Source organism: Papaver somniferum, chromosome 7 (genome assembly GCF_003573695.1).
Source record: "Papaver somniferum cultivar HN1 chromosome 7, ASM357369v1, whole genome shotgun sequence".
In the NCBI taxonomy this organism is placed as follows: domain Eukaryota; kingdom Viridiplantae; phylum Streptophyta; class Magnoliopsida; order Ranunculales; family Papaveraceae; genus Papaver; species Papaver somniferum.
Window position 1 is genome coordinate 230,372,012 of NC_039364.1, and position 24,714 is coordinate 230,396,725.

A 24,714-nucleotide genomic window follows, 5' to 3' on the forward strand; every position below is an offset into this window, starting at 1 on the left:
CGACGTGAATAGTGTGTTTTGCTTTGTTTTATATTAGTTATGGAAGTGTGTTTTAGTCTTTTCAATTTAAAACTTCTTTTATTTTCGATCGGCTGCTGAATGCAAAACTTGGAAATGAAAATCTGTTTGTTTTCATAATATTTTTTAACTTGAAACTCAATTTTTTTTCTTCTAATAAACGATTAAAGTGATAGGAAAACTAAAACCGAAATAGACGACATAACGAGATAACTTAAAAGCTTGACATAACACGAAATAACGCGAAATATTTTCGGCTGCATTTATTTCATTGATCGGTGGAATGTTTACCGATCGGGTGAAAATTGGTGGGACCCAGACGTTTAACCGATCTCTGAATATGGATTGGTGAAAAGAATAAATATCTCTATTCAGTTCTCCTATCTCCATTCAATTTCCCTGTCGGTATACATTTCTGATCACTTTCCCTATTCCTCGATCAAATTCCGTGTATACACGATAGGAAAATTGGGTCTCGGGGAATTACCGACCCATAAAAGACGGTGATTCCCATATTTAAGGGTCCATTCTCTAATTGGAGATGGTCTAAAATTGCCCAGTTGAAACAGTACAAAAAAAAATGTTTGCGGTAAATGTAAAGCAGTAACAAATATAAACAACAATCTGACGTACCTCCTCTGCTTTTACTTTGGCAGTAGTGTTGTGAATTTTTTGACTTTTATGGAAGTCATTATGAATAGCATTGAAGGTGTTCAAACAAATGGACTAGATAGAAAATATTTCAAGTTGAAATTCAAACAAATGCGATTGACTTTTTACACTATCACTTCACTACTGAAAAACTAGTACTCTCGCTAGATAACACGAGTGATTAGTATGATTTTATTGGAAACTACAGAGAGCATTATGCCACTGGCCGAAAAATCTAGTAAATTCATATGCGAACGTGACAATTTGAGCACTTAGAGTTTAAAATTTTCCACCAGGTTTGCAACCGAATATCTTCATGTTATGACTTAATTCCTTTTGGGGTTTCCTTTTTATTGCGTGCAGCTGTAATTTCTAGTTTGGAATCTTTCGATACCCAATTTCAAGAACACAAAATTGGTCAATTAATCCAATAATGATAATTTCTAGGTGAAAAAGACACGTAAAATTTGATATTGTTTAAATGTACAAGAATGTAAAAATAGTCAGGATGTAAACAGTTTCATCCTACCTATTTTCAAATATTTTTTCTTATTTTTAATTTACATCAGAATGCATCCAGTTTTACCCTCGCTATTTTTTAAGTTTAAGTCAGGATGAATCCAGGTACATTTTTGTTATTTTTTGTGTCCGTTTCACCTATACTAATTTTTACTCGTCCATTAAAATCATGTTTTAAAAATATTTGGACAATTGATCCAATTTCTCATTTTAGACGATTCAAAAAAATAATTAAAAAAAAATAATAATAACTCTTTATAAAACAAAAATATTTGGCTTGGTGCTTCGTGGCAACTTACCAGTAGATGCTAAAATAGCTTTAAAGCATTTGCACTATTGAGTAGAAAATCTAGTAGCACGGAAATCATGTAAGAATTTAGCAAGCTAACTTCTAAAACAAGGTAATGGGGAACAGTCATTAATTAAAAGCACTGAATAAAAATACAAAAAGTCCATATCTACATTTTAATGGCTTCAGTTGAATTTTTCAATGACCATATCTTACCCCTTTTGGACTCGCTTAATTAAGCCCTTTATGAAATATTAATGGTGTCTAGTGTATTTTTATTCAAATTTAACGGTCTTTACAGTCATTAGGCAGTCAAGTAAGTTTCCGTTTACTAGTTCACCTACTACTTCCCAAACAACTAAACGTCTAACATAACGTCTTCCAAATCACTGTTAAATAGTGGGTCCCGTTCTACTGCCACGTCATAGTAACCTATGGAAAACTAACTTAACCTGAGTTAATGATAGAGCTCAGTATTCATTATTCCTCTTTTTTACTTTGTTTTTTTTTAATAATTTTTTTTGTTTTTTCAAAGTACAGTCCTTTTTGTCGTTTTGTGTGTAACTTCAGCTTTTAATGATTTCATTGGCGTCAGAAAGTTATTTACACGTGTTTAAATCGTCTGTGGTGTTACCATTTAGAATCTACGGTGTAAGATGGAAGATTTTTCAAATAATCGAACGGATTATGTTGTACCTCGTAAGACACGTTAAATAGTAACGCTTTCATGTGGGTCCCACCGCACGTGTAACGGATGACGTTCCTACCTAGGCATGCGGCATGCCGCTTAAGGAATACAATGTAAATTTATCTTCGAACAAGTTAGTTGGATCAACGGTGAATATGTTTAATTTATTCGTTTTAATTTTCTTGTATTTTCCAATTGTTTTTCTTTTAAAAAAAAGCAAAAGAATGAAAATTGCCCGGCTTGTTGCTAGGCCATCCACGAACACTTTGTAAATTTTTCAATATTTACGCTCTAATAAAATGTCCTCAGGTAAATTTTTTAATAATTAGGAATGACACTTTTACAGTTAGATCTTTGTATGATAGACTATGTGATAAACATGAAGGGAATATTGTTATAGAGATATTTTAGAAGAAACTCTGAAAGATTCAGATAACCCAAAAAATTAAACTGTTTTTTATGGAAATATATGAATAATGTCTTGCCTGCAATAGAAATTTTCAGTCGACATATGCACGATGTAGATAATAAGTGTATTTCTGTAAAGATAAAATAGAAATTATTCATCATCTTTTGTTCGATTGCTGGTATGTTAAGTCAATATGGATGCAACCACATTATGCCGATGAACGTCCATCTATTACTGTAAGAACTTCTTTCACTGAATATTATAAATGGTGACAATTGTAGGGAGACAAGGTAATGGAAATTAATGCTACAAAATGTTGGTTTATTTGGAAAGAGAGGTGTAATAGGATTTCCGAGGAGAAAAATGCTTCTTCTTTACAAACCTCTATTATAATTCAGAGACACTTAAACTTCTGGGGTTTTAATTTTTTTTTTTTTCTATAACAGCTAATGCTTGTCCTTCAATAAAGCAAAATCAAAATGTTCCTTGGAAATGCCCTGAACATCGCTTCTTTAAATTAAATTATGATGCATCTTGGATAGAGGCAGTCTTTGCCGGTTTTGGACTAATTCTGAAAGATGATACAGGTAATGGAAGAGCAACTAAGTCAAGCGTTTTATTTGCTGCAACTGCAGAAAAGCAGAAGTTGTAGCTCTCTTGCAGGGAGCAAAATGGGCCAAAAATGAAGGTTTGGCACATTTCTGGATGAAAGGAGATTGTGAAAGGATAGTAGGATTTATCAAAGGAAAGTCAACAATGATGAATTGGAGGAATCATATTCTAGTCAAGGAGGCAACGCCTCTTAACCAAATGCAACAACTTCTTGGGGTTCAAATTTGTTCACAGATCTGGAAATTCTGTGGCAGATAAGCTAGTGGTGGAGGAAAAAAAAATCTTCCACTTCCAACAGTTGGGAGGAAGATTTATCATCCCTATTAAATATGTTTATTAGATTAGATAAGTTAAGTAATCAAGAAGAATGTAATAGTATTACCAATAGGTTGTTGTCTCAAATTCAGAACAGGGCATGTCCTATATTGGTAGCATGACAACAATTTTTCTTTTGTTTTTCTGTCTAGTTTCAGTAATGCAATTCCTTATTCTAAAAAAACAAAGTCCTATGTGGTGCTCTTTTCATTAAAATAAAATAAAAATAATAATTAAAAAAAGGGTAGCTGGTTATCCATGTTCTTTTAAGATTTCATGTGCTCAGTGCTCGAGGAGGTCCCAGGTTCGAGTCCCGATGGCGCAATAATGCAGAATTTGACATGAAAGGTAGAGTTAGCTTACCCCTCCCCCTGCGACATAATCAGCCCCCTATCCGTTTCGGCTCCCTTGGCCGGTTCCTCATGAGGCCCGCTGGTAGGCTAGCACAGAAACCTGTTCAACTAATGTAGTAGTACATTGTTGGAGCTTAGCTTGTTAGGCTTCCAACTAGTTTCTTGTAATAATACTCTTTATCTAATAATAATTTTATTAAAAAATAATAATTTAGAGCGTGTTTGACAATCAACAATGTTATTCTTTCGCCTCCCTATTCCCATCCTTCAACCTAAACCCCTCATTTTGGGATGGTGAACCCCACCTGAACCTAAATGTGAGGTTTAGGTTGTAGGGGGATGAATAGGAAGTGGAAAAGAGGGAGTTGAATAGCATTTTCGTTTGACAACTGAAGGAAATAATAAGTCAATCCACATGTGGGGCGATATCTAAATCTGCAAATATAATCGTTTCTTTTTTACCGATATATTTTTTTTTAATGTAAAAAAAAATTGGCTACAATTTTCCTTTTCATGCAATTTTTCCTTTTTTAATTTTTTTTTTGGCTACAATGGCAAGTTATTAAAAAAAAGGAGAGCATATAAGTCACCAAATAAGTGATAGTTACAACAAAAACAATATTCAAGCAAGGATAAATGAAATACTTGTCACAAAAACTAGACTAAGCACCCAAACCATTCCAATAACTACCGCCCCGGCTACGATGTGGTCAGGCCACATACATTCTGTATGTGGTCCTTATTTATTTTTTTGACATCCATTTAACTAAAAAACCTGCCCATTCCAGATCCCCTTAACTGCTCTACTTTTTGAGAAAAAGTAGGAAGTTCAAAAGAGAAAAAGGGAAAATAGTTAGGTAATAAAACTATTTTTCAAATTTTCTTCTACTTTGTACTAGGTGTCAGCATTTAAAGAGGGGCCACATACTTGAAATATGTGGTCCGATTACATCGTAGCCGCACCGAATAACTACATCCCAACTGCAAATAAGAGTATTAAAAAAAAGTAGTTCTCAAGGATTTTTTCGTCTCTATCCCAGTCGAAGAGAATACACTTCAGCGAAATTATCAGTCGATCAATTTCTTTTTTTTTTATATCTATATAAACAATTATTTCTCTCTTTCCAATTGTCCACCACATTGTAGAGGAGAGGAGTCCAAAGCTTCTTACTCCTAACATTTTTTTTTGAAAGGAGAGGTGGTTAAGGAGACCCCAACCTATAAGAACAAAATGAAAAAAAGGAAAAAAAAAAAAAGAGTAAAAACTCGACTACAAGGATCAAACAGACACCCTGAACTATCGGAATTATTGCAGATGTATACTTCCCTACACCATCTTCGAAAACTATATTTTTAGGGTTCTCAGCAAATGAGCTTGGAGCAATTTCCACAAATTCTTCATTTGGTTACAGATTAGCAAGCAAGTTAGCTGCTCTATTAGCTTCTCCATAAGTATGATGAAAAGAACACGATAAGAATTAGGTTCGAAGGTGCTTGACCGATTCCCATATGTGGTGACAGTACCAAGGGGGTTTGGTAGTAGAATCCAACAGGTAAGAGGTGGTAGTCAAAGAGTCAGTTATGAGAGAAACTCTGGGATGATGCTTTATTTCAACAAACTTGAGCCCAACTTCCACACCTTGAAGATCATGAATAGTGACAGATAAAGGCCTGAACTCCCAGCAACAACGTCCAAAGGGTCTCTATTCTCATCTCTAATTATAGCCCCAAAACTAGCATTCAAATCTGAGAGTGAGCCATCAGTGTTGATAGATAACTCCCCAATAGCAATCTTCATCCAAGTAATGGCCATCTGGCTAGTGACTGTGAAGCTTGAAAGACAATTCCACATAGAGCACAACACTTTATTCTTGTTGTTGTCAGGCATAATGACAGTTGATGATTCCATCTTGAGCTTTACTTCCTCCACTATTTTGTAAAATACCATTTCAGGCGAAAGAGACTTCCGGGTAAAGATTCTTTTGTTTCTCTCGCACCAAATATGGTAGACAAAAACATTAAAAAAATCTGATTAGGCTCACATTCTTCACGCCTTTGTTGGTGTATACACCACTTTATCATCTCCTCACAATCACCATAGTCAGTACGTCTTAACCCCATGAGTCTCAGCAACCTATTCCAAATAGTAGTAGCGTAAAAACACTTGAAAAGCAAATGATAATCATCCTCCAACATAAGAATACACATCACACAATTAAGATCTACAGACATACCCCAAGATTGAAGCTTGTATCTGGTCTTCAAACCTCTATGGATATCTAACCATATAACAAAACAACGCCTTGAATGCAGTTAGGGCACCAGACCAGTTGATGTCATTCAATGCAGTTTCTATGATTTTGAAGGGATTTATATGTATCTTTGAGGGTGTACTCACCAGAATCACCCGCAGTCCAAAAAAATTTGTATTCAATAAGAGGGTCGGTTCTCACATTCACAATGGCCAGAGTGATGTTACCAAGAGCATTAGTCAGATTAAGAGAAAATATTCATTCACTAGACAACTACTAACCTTAACATCAATGTGATTGGAAGTGTTATAAGTCACGCAAAGAGAGAACACGTTAAGTAATTTACCGTGCGGGAATTATTTGTCTTTCCATATCCTAGTACTATCTCCATTGCCAATCGGATATAGGATAAACTTGACAGTCGTATCTTTATGGTCTAGAATTGTCTCCAACACCACGATCAATCTACAGGTACCTTAAAATGCCAAAATTCTCCGTTCTTAATGAGATTTTTACTTGCCTACTTTACCCATAAGGTGTCCTTATTGCTCACAATATCCCAGATGTATCTGAGGTTTGCTGTTGTTTGGTAGTCTCGATGCACTGGATACCTAGACCACCTTCCTTATAGGGATATCAAATAATAGACTATTAGACAACTGGTAGTTTGTATATGAGATCAATACATGCCCAAAGAAACTTTCTGAATATAAAGTTAAGACAATTGATGTATTATTTAGGAAGTACAAAGCATGAAGTCCATAAAACCAACATGCTACTTAAAACTACCATTACAAGAAGTACTCGTCTATCAAACGATAAGGCACGAGATTTCCAAGTTTAATCCTGGTGAGAACGTGCTCCACAAGAGGCAAACAACCAGAATGAATCAATCTAGTTGACAACAAAGGAAGGCCTAGATATCTTACAGGGAGAGAGCCCACTTCAAAACCAAGCACATTATACTAAATGCAGTACTACTATCCACTGAAGATAAAAAAAATATCGCTCTTGTTGTTGTTCACTACTAAGACAGTTCAAGCAGAGAAGGTGGCAAGGGAAGTATCTAGGGAGATCGAAGACTTCACATCACCATTCATGAAGACCAAAAGGTCATTAGAAAAACATAAATGTGTAACAACAGGATCCTTACACTTAAATTGAAGAGCAAACAATCCCAAAGCCACCTGTTTGAGCATAAGAGAGTTAAAAACGTCCATAAGCAACAAAAATAAATATGGGGAAAGAGGGAAACCTTGGCGAATACCTCTTTTCCCTTCAATATAGACATATGTAAACCCATTCACCATGATTGTAAACTTAAGGGAGGACATGCACATACTAATCCAATCAATGAACTTCTTTGGGATATTTAACTTCTTAAACGTAATAGCAGAGCATCCCACCTGATACAATCACACGCCTTCCTCAAATCCATCTTTAAAGCACATATATGGCTACCACTATCCCTATGGTAGTTCCTCAAAATTTCGTGAGCAAGCATAATATTTTTTTTTATCGGAAGCAAGAATAATATTATCTTATATGGATCTATCGAAAATGAGTGTAGACTGGCAGGGGCTAACCAATTTCTTCACAACATGTTTGAGTATAATAGTTAAGATATTAGTAATGTACTTGTACATGACATTGCAACAGGAAACATGTCTGAATATAGTTAAAGAATATGCATTAGATAACTTAGGAAGATATTAATAATGCACTTGTACATGACATTGCAACATGTCTGAAATTAGTTAAAGAAGGGGCATTAAATAACATAGGAATGAGAGTAATGACAATGGCACTTGAGAAGAAGCTCTTAACATCTTTGATAAATTCAGTTTCAATAATCCTCTAACAACACTTAAATAAGTGGGAGGAAAAGCCATCTGGTCTTGGAACCTTGTCTGAGTCTATAATAGATAACGCATGGATAATATTATCATTGGTGATTGGCTGTGAAAACGCGGGGGTACCAAGTAAACCACCAACATTTTTGTTCGGCAACCTGTATAGACAAAACCTAATAAAATATCATGCAGACCAACTTAATGATCCTTGACAATATGTATATAGAGTTTATATCTCAATCATTTCTCAATCAATATGTATGAGAGTGTGAGTCCGTGAACCTGATTTTTAAGAAGAGTACTTGGACGATCTCAAAACTCAATATCCAAGATCAATTTAGTCATATCCAAATAATCCAATAGGAATTATTCCAAGTAATTAAACTTGTTATCTTTCTTTCAAGATACGAATTCTACAAGAACGAGTCTTGTAATCGATTACAATTAGATGGAAATATCTACTTCGATTGAATACGTACAACTTGAGTAAATCCAATTATAAAGATAAACAACATAATGCGGAAAAGGGAAAACACAAGACACCAAAAATTTTGTTAACGAGGAAACCGCAACTGCAGAAAAATTCCGAGACCTCGTCCAGATTTGAACATCGAGTTGTATTAACAAACTACAGACACTAGCCTACTAACAGACTTCGAATATGAATGTAGATGAGACCGAATCAATCCTCCAAGCGATTCAGTTATAACCACGCTCCTTACGTCTCTTGAACCTCGCAAGGTTCTAAGCACTTGATTCCCTTAACTGACGTCCTTTATAGCCTGAGAATTGCTTCAGCCGCAGTGAAAACTTTTGATAGTAATTTTCCTCTAATAGATAAGCCTATTTTATTTTCGTTTAGATCTAGAGATCAAGGTGTGGCAATCTATTTGCAATAGAAAAGGTAGAGAACTACACAAATTCGGAACTTACGACTCCCGAAGAGTAGCCTAGATTCTTAACCACGTCTCAAGAAGAATCTTCAAAAAACCAATTAATAGATATCTATCTTGAGGAATCACAAAGTCTGAGATGAAGAGAACTTTACAATTTCTATCTATATTTCCAGAAAGAGATTTCGAAAACCTCGATAACAAAAAAGCAAGATCAGGATACACGAACTATCAAGGTAAAAAATAGTCGGATCTGGATTCACGAATCCTCAAAGCGAAGTATTTTAGTCGTAAACCTAATTATGTTTCTCAGAGAAAACCTAGGTTCATAAAGGACGACTCTAGATCAACTAGGACACAAAGTGTCAGGGATTGAATTTCCCTGCTGAAAGAGCATCTTTATTTATAGACTTTCAAGACTGAAGGTTTCTTAGAATTAAAGCTAAGATAACTGGGGAATCAAGAATACACTTTAGGTCTTGAAAATACAATAAAAGAATATACATAGTGGTACGGTTCTGTAACCGTTTATAATTGACTTGCTTGGTTTGGAAAATATGCCACATGAACAATAAGCAATATGATGTTCATAAAAACAATTAAGAGTTTGATCATGATGCATACATATAAGTGTTTAAGTGATCAACGAAGTCTTATAAGTGTTTAAGAGAGCCATACAAATGCTAAACATATTTCAAAGAAATAAGTCTTTGAGCATATGCTAAATTCACTGGGATAGTTGGTAAGACAGTCTGTGAACCGTAACGCTAGTTCACGAGTCAGGGAGCTACGATTTGTGAACCGGGTTTTCCAACCCTTACTCGACTTGAGAACTCATATGGACACAGTTTACCAACAAGGTTCGCCAACCTTAGCCTTCCATACCAACAATAAAAAATCAGTTCACCACGGTTTTCCAACCGGGTTTATGACCTATTCCTAACTGAATTTGAGGTTGGCAAACCTGTATTTATGAAATCAGATATCTATGGTTTGCAAACGAGTTTTCCAACCTACCCTGAATAGAAATAACAAAAATTCATGAAACCCTCTCTTATGATGTTTGAAACATTCTCAGATGATTAAATCAATTATATGGGCTATTTTCAATTGATCCACAAATTAATTCTCAAACAATAAATTGTTTCTAACTAATATGGTTAAAGACCTTTGAACATCTATGCTAGAATCATATTTCGAGATTTTTAACAAGACAAGCTTGACTCGTAATTTCTTCTTTGTAAATCTACTAGAAGTCATACGACATAGTCTCAATAGATAGAATGGTAAGATAACGAGTAAATAGAATGGTCCAGTCTTCACATACCTGATACAAAAGTTCTTCAAATGTCTTTGTCGATCTTCAGTCTTCGAGGGTGATGTCTAATACTCAACTACCAAATTCTAACCTAGTTCGAGACTTGACTTAGTAGACTAGAAATCAAGAAATAGTTTTGATCATCTAACATTGACAACATGCTTGAGATAGCAAAACTTGTGGGGTTCAACCGAGCACTGTTCTATTTATCTCCCCCTTTGTCAATTTTAGTGACTTACATATGGATTCAAAATAAATAAACGTTTCGTCTCAAAATCCACAATGCTTGATTTCCTTGGTTCTTCAACAAACTTTTTGAATTCTTCGTACTTCAAGTACTTCAATGGTTCTTTGGTTGAAAATTATAGCATTAACAACTTATGAGAATACTCACAAAGAGATTCGTTAGAATGAAACTTACTCTACTCATTGGTTGTCATACAAAAACATAGTATCGATACCTTCCTCAAAATTCAATTGTACCACAACTTTGAAACAATACTACGGTGTTATGTAAACATTACACTGCGGGATTGTACGTGGGGTTTCCCTATTCCTTGAGAAAAATCCTTTGATAAAATTATTTACTCGTGGAAAGCATGAAATGCATTATCTTGTTTGTAAGTCATTTGACTCGTATCTAATTTACACACAAACCTGCCTATCTTTTAAAGACGGAGGGACTAAGTTTTTGTCGTTGGTCGAATTCATATTTACATCAAACACATATCTTTCCAAAAGAATCATCGTACATGTAGCCTGCTGCTAGCTAGCCATAGACACCACAAATAAAGAAAAAGAAAACAAACACGTTTTGCATTTTTTCAAAAACACGTCACAATTCACAAGCTTATTCAGTGTCCAATCACTCCAATCGTCCTATACCCTACATGGAACCAAGGTAGTTAATCTCGGATTCCGGTTTTTCTCGGTCCCGAGCGAGACACTGGTACAACGTTGTCTCGGGGAGATTCCGTTTTCAAATTTCGGTGTAATTTCGGTTCCAACTTTTATAATAAGAAGTGTTTGTTTCCAGGTTCAATTTCATGGGGATGGAGCGTTAATTCCAAAATTATTACCACTGCCTAATTGGGAGCCAACTGAACTTGGTACACCACTGGCTAATACAACCAATTATTAGCACAAAATTATTACCACTGCCTAATAAAACTCTACTTATGAACATCGATGTATAGTCTATAAATTGATATCAGATAATGACACAAACATCACCTCATGGTCCTAATCATCAGTATCAGCATCAGACTTGTCATCAGATTGTGTGCGACGATACATAGCATCAACATTATCCCTGTGAGCTTTCTTTAACTTATTTATACTATCATTTTGTATAGTTTCATTTATTATTTCAACTGTTGCTTTCATACATGATGAAGAATTCCCTTTGACTTGTGTGATATGCTGCTTAAGCCTAGTAATTCCACCACCACGCACTTCTTTGTCACGAAGCGTACAACTTAGTTTCCTCGGAAATGCAGGATCTTTGCATATAGCCCATTTCCATGTTGGATCTCTAGTTTGAGTCTGATTAGAAGAATCCATAATCACAACCTGAATTAATGTCAAATTTAAATTATGAGAACAGTTCTTCCATCAATGAAAGATTAGAGAAAACTCAAAGACAACAATAAGCAAACTCTATTACCCAACTGAGTTTGGTTACAATTGGGAGCAAACTGAACCTGGTTACAATTGAACTTAAGAGCAACTGAACTTGGCTAAAATAAAACTGAACTTAAGAGCAACTGAACTTGGTTACAAACTTACAATTGGGAGCCTTTTTATTTATACACCACTAGTTAATAAAGCCAATTATTAGCACGAAATTACCACTGGCTAATAAAACTCTACTTAAAAACATGGTCTATAAATTGATATCAGATAATGACACAAACATCACCTCAACAACATTCTTACTTGAGAGCAGCATAAAATGGATGCCTACCTCGAATTTGAATCAAGCTGAAAGAAGACTATTACTTGAGCCACCCAAAGCAAAATTGAACACTTCTTGAGCTTAAACAACATTTAATACTGCCACCTGAGGAAATCGAACACCCAATTCTTCATTACTAAAGAGATCAATAATAGTTACACCTTCAATTACTATAACCCTAACATGCATCAGACACTTGGACTCAATCTTTAATGACCTCACCAGCAAATCAACAAGAACCCATGACCAATCAACAAGAACCCATGAAAAACAAATTCAGTAATTAAATAAGGAAGACTTCAGTTGAAATTCAAAAACCTAATCTCAGATTAACACCACAAAAGCATAGAAAAGTTCTCAAAATATACAAATCTAGCTTCTATTAACACCACAAACCGTAATCTTACTTCGATTTACATACCTTGCTTCGATTATGTGATACAGTGAGAGAGAGTCTGGGACTGAAGAAGCAAACGAAGTGAAGAAGAAGAGTGATTGCGATAGGGGTTATAGAATTTTTAGGTTAAATTTACTTAAATACCCTATCTCGGTAGGGAAAAATCGGTGGAATTTCGGCCGATATGCCCGAAATTTCCGGTCACTTTCCGTCTCTCCGAAATTTCGTGTTACGCTAAACTATGAGCCGAAAATCGGCGGAATTTCGGCCGAGATGCCCGAAATTGACCACGTAGCATGGAACTATGACTTCCTTGGAGCCTCTCGTGTATGCTCACGTTTGAAATGTAACTTCCAGATTACCATAGTAAATTAGTAATGGCTTTTTGGCCTCCCGCTTTGCTTTTCTTATGTGTGAGAGTGCTTGCCTTTCAGTGTTACAATTTGAAAATGTATTATCAAACCATGCATTATTGGAGCATGGATTATCCAAAATATGTGATCTATTCGTCCAAAGCTGTGAGAAATCATTAATATGTCCAACCCCTCCATTATTAACTCACTTTTATGCACTAGCTAGTTGATTGATTATCCTCAAGAAATTCTGGTTCGCGATTCATATATACAAGAAAACAAAGTGCATGAGTAATTTAGATGCAACGAGAAAACTCTATAGAGTGGACCAGAATTTCCATCAAGGAAAAAGGAACAGATTAGCTCAATTTCTTAAGACATGTACTATATTCAATTACTCCAAGCCGAAAAAAGAAAATGTTTCCATTATTGAACTCTACTGCCCTCTTATTTCTTCACCATATTTGCATGGTTTTGTTCTATGGCTCTCCTTCACTTATTTCTATCAAGGACACGATAATATCATTGTACTGGAGAATCATATAAGTAGACATATGTAGCCTATAGGTACAAGGTTATTGTTCCAGGGATACCAAATTACTCGGAGATGTAATAACCATGGGATTTACTGGATAAATTTGTAGTTTGGTACACCCCGCAAAAATTGGTACCCGGCAACAATCTTGTATTGTGTACACTGATATTATAAAGCAATGTAGAATTTCTAAATACATCAAGAATTCAAGCGTATAGAAATACTACACTCCTTTTAAATTATTCATGTAGTCAGGATCGTATCCTACGGCGAAGGACGGTACGTTGCTACGTAAAAGCTAGTCCTCAAATGTGAAGGTACAAAAATTTCTGCTTGTCCAAGACTTTTTTACCTGAGAATCTCCTAAATATTTAAGGCATTTCTCGGTTGCTGGTCCAACCGTCCAAGACTTCATTTTAGGGAATATGTAATTAAACAATGAAATGCTCACATCTTTGAACGAGAATAAAAATGTTATACGACTGCCAAAACTCGGGGATTTTCCATTGTGATTCACGAAGTTTTGTGTCAGACTGCTTTTCTCAGTGCTGGTTCGTGGGTGTGTTCATGGAGATTCTGGTTGGTAAGGTTTTAGCTGAAAATTCAAAATTCCAATTCTCTTTTTGGTATTGAAAGAAAAGAACATTAATTAATCCAGAACAAAATTTTCATAAATTTCCAACAGTTAAGTTCATCAGACACTTGACGGTTATCAAGAGGTCTTACATTCGAGTCATCTAAGGATACTCGTTCATCCTGAATGAACAAGTTATTGACATATTGCTAGTCGTGGGTTTTAGAGGGGTTTACTTTTCATGGTTCGTTTAGAATTTTTGTTCATTTCTTGTTAAAAAAGAGATAGTTATATTATTCCTGACCAACTCTCACCTAAATATAAAAGGAAAATGCGTCATTTGTCCAAATATTTTTAAAACACGATTCAAATGGACGAGTAAAAAATAATTTGGGTGAAATGGACAAAAAAAAATATCAAGGATGAAACTGGATGCATCCTGTTGTAAACTAAAAATAAGAAAAAATATTTGAAAATGGGCAGGATGAAACTGGTTTACATCCTGGCTATTTTTACATTTTTGTCCATTTAAACAGTATCAAAATCTAACTGTCCTTTTCACCCAGGTTTTTTTGATTTTGATTTTTTAACCAATTTTGTGAAATATAAACTGAATTAAATAACGTATTTTTCCTGAATTTGGACAAAAATTAGTAGCACTTTGGATTCAACCACAACCTCATAGTGCATATTACAAATTTTAGCTGTTCGATTTGTCAAAACTACAAAAGAATAATCTATTCAACAACTGGAGAATATACATATATGTCTAGTTTTTAAACAAAGCATATGAAGGAGATAGCAGATATAGGATGCATTTAAAATTCATGCGACAAGAACAACAACTTCGATCAATGAAAGGAGAGAATATACATTGTCACAACATATGTAGGAGATAGGTGCATTTAAAAATCATGGCAAGAATAAAAACTAGCTTTGATTAGTTAAGTAATTGAGGAAGAAGACAGGAGGATATAGCTAGGATAATTTAATTACTACTTTAATTTAGTGTTAGATTAATAAAAATAGCTTTAATACTATTGACGTGTGAAATTATTAAAGGTTCCCTTCCAAACAAACGGCATAAAAACCTATGCACTAGGGTTGTTGGTTGGGTTTGGGTGCCAAAGTCCATCTACTTCTTCTGTATTAAAGCAATAAAACTGGACCGTATTCTTTCTTTTTTTACAAAATAAAATTAAGTTACTTTATACTTTTGGAATGGAAATTTCGATGAACAACAAGTTAAGAACCAGATTCATTTTGCTGACCTATGATTACGAGGTTTGAGATGTACTTAGTTTAGTGTTTAGTGCCTCTTGTAAGGTGCTCGACAGTGAAGGGTTCGGCATAACACCAATGTTTTCTGCAAAGCTTTACGACTCTATGAGAGTTTTTTTTTTTTTTTTTTGCCAAGGGCATAACTCTTGTTGAAAGCAAGAGGTTTGATGCATAATCTGGTCGAGAAACAACTACACTAAGTTCAATTATAAAGATAGAAATTTATAAATTTAGAATTGTCAACGAAATTTGAAGAATGGGACTACACATACTCTGACCTTATATTTACATTGTGAGCTTTAAAAACAATAGTAGCTAACTTTATTATTGATTGGGGATGAATTTCTAGTTCTTCACATATGATTTAGGTGGCCAACTAAATTGATTTGTTAATTAGTCTATATCTAGTGGTGGTTAGAGCGTCCACAATGGTACGATCATAACCAAAGATCAAAGACCAAAACAAACGATCAAATTTGAGTTTAGTATGGAGTGTCACGTTAAGGCAGTGGACTATATTTAGTCGAGCGGATGTATAATCTACGCTTGCATGTGGAGCGTGCGTATAATGTTCGTCCCGAAGAGGCGTAGATATAGTTTACGCTGGTTGTGGGGTGTTGGTAAAGAATGTTGGAAAAACAATTAATAAAAATACTTTTTAAAGATTTTAATTTAGTGTTTCTTTTGTGAATGAAAACTTATTAGTCCCACATAGCGGAGTTTCCACTCTTTAGTTGTTTTTAAAAGACTATATAAGATTTTTAGTCCCACATAGGGGAGGAGCTCTTCTTAACTTGAGTTTGTCAATTATATAAACAAATTCACTTCTTTAGTAAAAGCATGAAAAAAAGGGGTTGCTCTATATTCTAGAGGGACCCTATATGGTAAAGGGGTTGCTCTATATTTTAGAGGGACCCCTGTATGGAAAACATGGGAAAGGGGTTTTTCTATATTTTAGAGAGATCCCAAAGGGGATTCTCTATATATTAGAGAGACCCCCAAGGGAAATATTTTGTATTGCTTTCTTTAGCATTCGCGATTTTCCTTAATGTTTTTTTCGGAGTTGCCAAGCTCAAGTTGAGCATCTACTACATATGCTAGTAGTAGGTGTATTAGGGTGTTTTATCCTGGAGATATCCATCCTCTGAGGGCTATAGCATCACTCTTGAGTGTAGCCGGGCGCTAATGTCTTAAGGACAGCGTGTTGAACACGCGACTCACTCTGTTTTCCAAAGTTTTGCCTTGTTACTGTTGCGGAGATATGGGGAGCTTGTTCATTTCGTCAAAGCAATCACTTCCACTATAAAGGAGCTAAATATCAATAACTTTTTGCTTATTTGATTTTTCTTTGTTTTTGATTATTGCACCCAACAATCTTAAGACATTAGTTATTTGTAATAATCGAAAATGGTTGGTCTTGTGAATCATGGATGTTAATTGTGGAGTGAAAAACAAAAAACGAATTTTTGGTCAGCTGTAGAGTTTCGAATTTATCTCTCAACATAGAAGGAATTTCGATGACCTCTTTTGACACAACGTAGTAGACATCCTGATAATTACCCGCGTAAAATTTCAGAATTTTTGGAGTTGTAAATTTTTTTTTTTTGATATTTTACAAAACAGAAAAACGTTTCTGAAAAATTCTGACAAGCAGAAATTTGTTGTTAACTAAATTATTTTTTGTGGGGTAACCATGAGTTTTTTGAAACACTGATTCAAACGAAGTTTGTATATCTAAAGGTGTCATCTCCGAGGGACATGGCTAATAGCCGCATGTGGTTGGAAACAAATCTTCCAAAGATGGAAAAGGTGAGAACATCGAACGCAACACTAAGCGTGGTCTTCATAATAAAGGTATGTTTCGTAAACCTGAATCTAGCATTACTTTAATTAAGGGTGATTTTTATGTTTGTAAATTCCTAGCCATATGGCAGTAAATTGTAGACAACGTAAAAACCTTAATAAGTAGTAAGTTAATGCTAATTTAGTTGAAACAAACTAGAACAAGTTCAGTGGCATGATGTCGGAAGTTATTTTAATAACCAATGTGAGTGATATTAATGGGTGGACTTTGGATCCACTAAGCATGTTTGCTGAAACAGAGGCCTGTTCACCTCCTATTAGAGGATAGGGGATGTCGAGAAACTCTATATGAGTAATTCATCTGCAACAGAGGTTGAATAAAAGGAAAAGGTCGAGCAGAAGCTCATATCTGTAATATTCTCACATTGAATGAAGTTTTCATGTTCCGGGCATATGCAAGAATCTTGTATCTTTTTATGTTGTAGATGGTAAAAGATTGAAGATCTTAAGTGAATTTAGAAAACTTGTTGTAACTAAGGGCAGTGATTTTTTAGGCGACGGTTATAAGACTTAGGGTCTTTATAAGCTTAAAGGAAAATCTGATAAAATGAACATAGTTGATTCTTGTGCTTTCTTTTGTGTGACTTTGACATGTAAATTATAAGTCAATGCATAAACTGGATAGCATAGGCTACGTACCCAAATTTAATTTGGATATTGAACATAAAATTTAAATTCGCGTAGAATCAAAATATGATAAAAAAAAACCTTTTAGCAAAATGTTCATAGGAATTCTAAACCCTTAGAATTAATTCACCCGGACCTAGTTGACATGAATCCGGTTCAAACTAGAGGTGGTAAGAAATGGTTTATTACTTTTATAGACGACTGTACTAGGTATTGTCATATATATTTGCTTAGAGGTAAGGATGATGCCTTAGAACCTTTAAGATGTATAAAATTGAAGTTGAAAACCAAATGAATACTACCATTAAAACCATTAGATCTGACCGTGGTGGTGAGTATAAAATTCCGAAAGGAGATTTCTGTGTAAAACATGGCATAATACACGAAGTTACCCCTCCTTATTCACCTCAGTTGAGTGGTGTAGCTGAACGTAAGAACCGTACCCTTAAGGAGATGATGAATGCCATGTTAATTAGTTCAGGATTACCTTCGAACTTGTGGAGGGAAGCTGTCCTCTCAGCCTGCTATATCCTGAACAGAGTACCTTTTAAAGGATCAGATAAAACTCCATATGAACTGTGGAAAGGTAGACAACCTTATTATGCATACTTCAAAGTGTGGGGGTGTTTGGCTAAGATTGCCATCCCTAAACCTAAAATAGAGGACCCAAAAATATAGCTTCGTCCATAACATTTACCGAAACCCCACTCTGCTAAGAAGCTTCATTTAGTGAAATGGACAAAGTCCGTCTGAAGCAGACTTGGGATCATGCTAGTTTACCTCCGGGAAGTAAGACCATAGGATGTAAATGAGTCTTTAAGAGGAAACGTAAGATAGATGGAACTGTGGAAAAATTATGAGGCTAGGTTGATATCTAAAGGATATAAACTAAAGTAGGTGTACATTTCCTTGATTCTAATTCGCATGTGACAAGAATTACTTCCGTTGAGATGCTAATTGTTATTACTTCCATAAACAACTTAGAGATACATCAGATGGATGTTAATACAAATTTTATAAAGCCGTGAATTAGATAAAGAAATTTACATTGACCAACCTGAGGACTTTGTAGTGAAAGGTTGTGAAGACAAAGATTGCAAGTTGAACAAATCTTTGTATTGTTTTCAAATAAGGACGTAAACAGTGACATGATAATTTGATCATGTGATAATGAGTAGTGGATTTAAGGTAATGAATCTGACAAGTATATTTGCAAGTAACTTGTTAAGGATGCCTATGTGATTGTATGCTTGTATATTGATGATATGCTTATACTTGATATAAACGTAGATATAATTAATTCCACTAAAAAATAAGCTGAATGAAAACGTTGACTTGAAAGACTTAGACCTTATTGATGTAATCATAAGGATGAGGATTAGAAGATAATCTAACATTTATAGTCTTAGTCATTCTTATTGTGTTGAATTTGTGCTTATGAGATACAATCAGTATGATTGTAAGCATGCCTTACTCCGTACGATTCTTCTTGTAGATTCGAGAAAAATAAGAGTAATGGAATATCTTAACTTGAATACTCAAGAGTTATAGGATTTCTGATGAATTTAATGAATTGTAAGAGTCCAGACATGGCCTATATTGTGAGTAAGTTAAGTATATATACTTGTAGTCCAGAACAAGAGCATTGGGATGCGCTTAATAGAGTATTATGGTACCTAAAATACTCTATTACCTTTTGTTTTATTTATGAAAGGTATCTTGTTGTCCTTCAGGTACTTTGTGATGCAAACTGGATAGTTGACTCAGAGGAGTCTAAGTCTACCAGTGGATATGTTTTCACTCTAGCAAGAAGGTTTGTTTCTGGAAGTTTTTCAGACAAACATATATTGCTCAATTCATTATGGAATCTGAGAGTATTGCGTTAGATAAAGCACGAGAGAGGGCCGAGTGCCTAAGATGCTTTTTAGAAGACATTCCTCTCTGTCATAGGCATGTGCCAACTATATCTATACATTGTGTTAGCCAACCTATAATATTTAAAGCTAAGTAATAACTAATCTCAATCGGCGTTATTTCCATTGATTGGCTAAAGTCCAAGGAGAATTTTGCGCAACCTTTGACGAAAGGTTTGTACAAAGAGATAGTCAAAAATGCATCGAGGGGGTTGGGGCATAAGCTCATATATTAAACTTACCATGAAGGATACTCAACCTTGCTGACTGGAGATCCCACGATCAAGGTAAACACTATCAGAGATTTTCATTCTCTGTCCCTTCCCTATGGTGTAGACGTGATAGTGCGACTGCATGTGGAGGATGACTTTTTAATAAGTCTTAATGAGTTCTATAGTTTCAATTTAAGATTGAAGTGGGGTGTAGCAGTAAACACTCTTGATGGAATTCACCTATCTGAATGGGGAAGTGGGTCGCTTCCTATGAGAATATGACCTGATTCTCTAGAGCATTATGAGAAACAGGATAAGTCCAGGGCCAAAACGGACACAACGACACGAGCTTGGCAGCAACCTTGGAGATATCATGCGTGGTTATTATCGCGGATTACACCAAACGCTAGCAGTTCAAGACATCGCGTTCACTGTCTAGCAAGTAGTTCCGGTAATCTCTCACTTCAAGACCTCATGGACACCTCTGCCTATAGTGGTATTTCCTGTTTTTCGTTTTTATCTATTTTTAATTCATTTTGAGAAAATGAGTTTTATGTTGTTTTTATGGTCTTGGTATTACTAGTTCTTAGGACCTAAGGGTCACTAAGGGTTCACTAGTTCATGATTTTTCACTTTGGTGAAAGAAACCTTTAGTCTCACTTGTGAGAAACTAAAGATGAAAGCTCTCTATACTATTATGATTTATGCAATCCATAGTATGACCCTGGGATCAACACACTACTGTGTGAAGGAGAGGACGTTGAAATGGCTAGTATGAATTCAACATGCACGATCTGTCTGTTTGTTCAGTCAGTTCGGGTCGTGAGATTGGGTTGTCGATTTACCAAGATCTATCTGTGTTTTTCACGTTTTATTGAGTTTTCATTCATGTGGGGGATTGTTGGAAAAACAATTAATAAAAATACTTTTTAAAGATTTTAATTTAGTGTTTCTTTTGTGAATGAAAACTTATTAGTCCCACGTAGTGGAGTTTCCACTCTTTAGTTGTTTTTAAAAGACTCTATGAGATTTTTAGTCTCACATAGGGGAGGAGCTCTTCTTAACTTGAGTTTGTCAATTATATAAACAAATTCACTTCTTTAGTAAAAGCATGGAAAAAAAAGGGGTTGCTCTATATTCTAGAGGGACCCTATATGGTAAAGGGGTTGCTCTATATTTTAGAGGGACCCCTATATGGAAAACATGGGAAAGGGGTTTCTCTATATTTTAGAGAGATACCAAAGGGGATTCTCTATATATTAGAGAGACCCCCAAGGGAAATATTTTGTATTGCTTTCTTTAGCATTCGCGATTTTCCTTAATGTTTTTTTCGGAGTTGCCAAGATCAAGTTGAGCATCTACTACATATGCTAGTAGTAGGTGTATTAGGGTGTTTTATCCTGGAGATATCCGTTCTGTGAGGGCTATAGCATCACTCTTGAATGTATCCGGGTGCTAATGTCTTAAGGACAGCGTGTTGAACACGCGACTCACTCTGTTTTCCAAAGTTTTGCCTTGTTGCTGTTGCGGAGATATGGGGAGCTTGTTCATTTCGTCAAAGCAATCACTTCCACTATAAAGGAGCTAAGTATCAATAACTTTTTTCTTATTTGATTTTTCTTTGTTTTTGATTATTGCACCCAACAAAGAATACGCTGGTTATGGGGCGTACATATAGTTCACGCTCGGAGAAGGGACGTAGGTATAATCTACGCCTGGTGTGGCGAACGGGTAAATCAACGCCTCATTCAGGCGTACGTATAATCAACGTTTGGTTTCACTCAGGCGAATGACTGAATCAACGCCTGCATGAGGCGTACGTATAGTGTTTGACTTGTATTAACACACGTATTGAGCATGTGTGGCATTAAATCCCAGGAGAAGAGAAACCACCATGTATAGCCCACGTGTTTGGTTGGCCTTTACCTTAATCTTCTCCGTCGTCTTATTTTCTTTTCTACCTCCTCTTTGTTTCTACCGCCCACAAACACAACTTCTAAACCAACACATCACAGTAACGAGCAGGAAAAGAAAAAAAAAACGAGATACTTGATGAATCCGGGTTACAAAAGAGGTATGTTTTTTGTTTCTTAATCTCTTTTGTTTCATCTATATTGTTGTACAATTTATTTAGGGTTTTATTTGTTAAAATTAGTTTATATAAAATTGGGTTTTAACGAACAAATATGAATATGAAATTGGTTAAATATAATTAGGTATGTGTGTTTTATGTTTTTAGAGATTAATATGTATGTGAAAAACCATATTTGCTGCTTATGTAAATTTGGTTAAAAGAAATTTTAAAATAGTTATACAAAACCTAATTTGTGGGTTAAATAGATTTAAAATTTTTGAGTACTGTAAAAATTGGTAGTTATGTAGATTATGTGTGTTATATATGTAGAAGAGATGATTTGTACGTATGTGAATATGATTAAAAATAATTGAATTTGTATTGTTTTTTATTGAATTTTGAGGTGATTAATTTTAGTTGTTTTTTGGTTTATTTTTGATGTTCATGTGAATTAGGCTAAAAGATTTTTTGAAATTTTGTCAAATATGTACAACACTTAATTTGTGGGTTATATAGATTAATATGTGTTTTTACAATTCATGTGGTTATGCGAAAAATTGTAGTTATGTAAATTTTGTGTGTTACATATGTAGAAGAGCTAATTTATATGTATGGAATTGATTTTGTAGTGATTTTTATGGAATCTTGAAGTGATTAAATTGGGTTCTGGAATCTTGTAATGATTTTCGAAATGCATAGGTGACGATTTAATTTGTGTTCGTGGAATTATAGAATTTGGAATTGATATAGTTTGTGTTAAGGATTTATAGTATTTGGAATATAAATGGTGATGGACTAATAAAAATATGGAATAATGAGGATTGGTCTTTTAATAATGTAATTGCATCTATCTTGTGTGTGCACATATGTTGAACAAATTCACAGCGCGGTTCAATGGTCGCATGAAGACGAACAAGAAACAAAAATCTATAGCCGAAGAGGATTATAACTTAATCCCTACTGGTAAAATTAAGGAGGTTGATATTCCCAGGTTAGGGAGGTTTCCTATACTGCAAGATGATAAACCGCACGCTACTACGGACATCACATTTACAGGGGAGCACAAATTGAAGTATCAACATCGTGGATCTCTGGCATAGGTAATTCATCACTATCAAACTATTTCACAACACTGTCCTAGAGCTAAATATATTATTGAAAAAGCGGGATGGCAAAATTTACTGAACATACAATGTAGCGAAACCAACCATTCAATGGTTGATTATATTGCTGAGCGGTTTTGGGATACAACAAACACTTTTCACTTCCCATTTGGTGAGATGGGATGCACCCCTAGATTGGATCATGTTGACTGGACTGAGTATCGGTGATGGGCCTGATGTTCCTTATGATTCGGGGAAGTACCAATTTGAACATGTTCGTGAGCATATCTTTCCGGATATCCAAGATGTCACGCTCTGTCCAAAAGCACCGTCGTGGGTTTCAAATTCAATTACAATTAAATATTTAATGTCATATTTCTTCGAAGACAAGTTGGTTGCGGCTGAAAATGATAGCACCCTTGCTCATAGAGTAGCAATTTCCTTTTTCATGTATGTTTTGGGACATTTTTTCTTTCTAATGCAAAGACCTATATTGATGTTGGATGGTTAGCTGCTTTTGAAAATCTTGATGTGGTATCCACGTATGACTGGGGTGGTGCCGCGTTTTCGAAATTGTATGCGGCACTCCGTTTATCTGGGAGGAGACAGAAGGCACTATGCGGTCCATTCCAAGTATTAGAGGTATTCTTTTAATCCAGTTATTTCTCCTTTCATTGTTTATTTTGTAGCGAAGTTATTAAATTGGTAATTATTTTGATGGAGTAGTTTTGGGGGTATGAATACCTGGGCATATGTCGACCAGAAATCCCAGAGGCGAGTACAGAACAAAAATGGCCTGTATCTTCTAAATGGAATGTACCGAAGAATACAAATGATATTTTTGTAGGGATTTACTGAGTAAGCTTACTGCTGAACAAGTGACATGGCGCCCATGGGAATCATACGAGAAGTTCTTGCATCTGATATGGGATGCACGGCTACGCGGCTATCAGACTCGAGATATAATTTTCTTACATGGGCATTGTGAGTTAATAATTAAATTTTATTCAATAATTGTTGTTAAATGCCAAGTACCTTTTTTTTCATGGTTTTTTTCTATATAACATACTTACTAAATTCTTATTCCCTTTCTAACTGTACAACACAACATGTATCTTGGTGAAAGGTGTTGGAGGCAAAACCATTGTACTTTCGCTGTTCCTATAAGACTACACACAGTTATAGGGGATATCGGCAATATTCAAGCTGAACGCCTAAAAAAGAAGGTTTGGTCGATGCAACAGAGATAGTGCAAGTTGTTAAAGATTATGATATATATTTACAATACTGGAGAATGGTAACCAACTACAAAGATTATGTGACTCATCCTATTTGGGAAGCCCAAATATGGGTATGTCGGTGACTTGTATACGGACCCAATTGAACAACCTGCTGAACATGTACATATCCCTCCTCCACATCTATTATCCCACGTAAGTGTACTTTCGACTTTTTATTGTACGTTCGATTTTTTATTGTATATTTGTACTTATGTATTTTATTTTTTCTTGACAGCATGAAGCTTACACATTATTTCAAGAAAATGCTGATTTTAATCAACAATTTCGCGATTTTACATTAAAACAAACGAAGGAGAGGATGGACGTTATTATGTCGAAAGAAGCAGAAATACAAAGGCTAAATAATGCGAACGT